Source organism: Octopus bimaculoides, chromosome 4 (assembly GCF_001194135.2).
Source record: "Octopus bimaculoides isolate UCB-OBI-ISO-001 chromosome 4, ASM119413v2, whole genome shotgun sequence".
Lineage (NCBI taxonomy): Eukaryota > Metazoa > Mollusca > Cephalopoda > Octopoda > Octopodidae > Octopus > Octopus bimaculoides.
The window spans coordinates 140,116,303-140,118,669 of NC_068984.1; positions in this window are offsets into that span (position 1 = coordinate 140,116,303).

Genomic DNA, 2,367 nt, shown 5'->3' on the forward strand with positions numbered 1-2,367 from the left:
ACACACACACACACACACACACACACACACACACAGAAAAGTACGACGCGCGTATACAGACACAGAAAGTTTTGCTATCTCTCAACCGCAGAGTTGACGATACGAATGACATACGGCCGTAGAAAATTTGTCTCAACAAATTCCATTTGATCCATGTAAGCATGCAAAAGTTGACACTGAATGCTTTGGTAGACAGCTTTCTGAGTTCATATCCCGCCACGGGCATCTTTTGTCTTTCATGTATCCGTGGTCGATATATATCGTACCTGTGTACAATTTTAGGCTGTCTCGATCGTGATAGCCTTAAAAGCGATGCCGTGCGTTATTTATTGCCTCGTTTCGTTAAGCATGTAATCTTGGACTGTTCTGCTCAAACAATTCCAGACTTTGGGGAAGACACTGGATATTAAAAGGAAGGAACCACGCAAACACAAAGATAAGTTTGATTATCCATTTTATTCCTTTATTTATTTACGCAACTATTTTCTTATTTTTCCTTTAATCGTTTTGTTGAACTCAACTCGTGGTTTACGATCTAATGTTATCTGATTGTGCTTTCGTATTTGTTATCGTTTTAACTACGATATTCTGATGAAATAATTATAATAGAATCAGTTTGAGGTGTATATTGTGCGGCATATAGTTTGATTAAGCAGACTCTTTGTGATTATACCTGAAGAATCTAAACTTACTAATTATGCTGAAATATTACGGATACGACGTAATCTTTAATATACATAATATAATAATTATTTCACATGTTTGCCACAAGGGCAGCTTGGGATGGGTGGGGATGAGTCCATTACATCGACACCAGGGTTTTACTAGTACTTAATATATTGACCTCAAATGGATGAAAGGCAAAGCCGACCTCGCCGGAATTTGAACGCAGAACGTAGCGACGGATAAAAATACCACTAACTATTTCATCCTGCGTTCTAACGATTTGGCCAACTCGCCGCCTTAATAATAATAATAATAATAATAATAATAATAATAATAATAATAATAATAATAATAATAATAATAATAATAATAATAATAATAATAATATTTTGGTAATGATTTGCTGGTAAAGTGAAGACGAAACAATTGTAGTATTACGCAATAAAGCTTGTTCGCGCAGCCTATTCATTGTTGTTTACGTTTTTACGCGCGCGCGCGCGCACACGTACGCACATGCACGTAGATAGATACATTTACAAAGGGGGTTATAACCACTTCTACCCAGCAAAGCCAGCATCCAGAGACTAGTTTCTGAGTCATTGCTCGTCATCAGTCTGGAGTAGCATGGCTTGCTAGCTGTCGATACCTATCTGCCTCTGTAAACATTGACAGGAAGCAGTGCTTCCTAGGGCTAAATAGCAGTAGTATTATTTCCTTTCATGGGACTGTCACATTAAGTTGACAACATACCACAACTATATATATATATATATATATATATATATATATATATATATATATATATATATATATAATTGTATTTATATACACATGGTATTACATATGTATGTATATGAAAAAGCAACAAAACAAGCACACACCATGAGTTCTGATTTTGATTGAAAAATCGATTGGGTGAGAATTATAACCAACCTATCAATACATCTCTACCAATGTCTGATGACTAATCTTTCAACAATGACAAACTAATACAGCAACAAAAGAAATTCGATATAGCAGAGCTTATTAAAACATGTTGTGTTGTTTAACAATGATGAGTAAGTCAGTGCTAACAAAATTACGAGAGTAATTACAAATATTATAATAATAATCACATTATAAAAAAAGTCGTTTAGAAAACAAACACAGCGATAAAACCGTTCGAAAAGACAGACAACATTAACCTCGGAATATTATAAAGAAGCTTATGGATACAACAGATTGGAAAATTTTAATATTATGTTGATTTGCTTTCAGACAACATAAATAAGACAAAATACGACAATGTCAAGAGACAGACATAAGCCATTGTATTATAAATATGACATATTCTAAATATAAAGATTTACCTACTACAAGCCAAAACAGGAGATTGACATAGTTTCGCAAGTTATAAATACTCGAAGTATGAAGCAGTGTGTGTATTATATGAGGGTGAACAGTCTTAATAGACGTACCGATGTATCAGTGTTGTCTACATCATTTGACCAATTCCAGAGAAAAAGAAACCAGTCTGTTTATATACACATCCAATTTAGTAACTCCAGGAAACTGCAGTTGCTAATTTGCATATTATATGTGTTTAAAACTTTCATATCAGAGCTCCATGACCGGGAACCCAATCCACAAATATCGTGGTATGATGTTTTTTTAACCTACGAGCAGACATGCAAGCATAGCAAATTTACCTTTTTCTCCGTA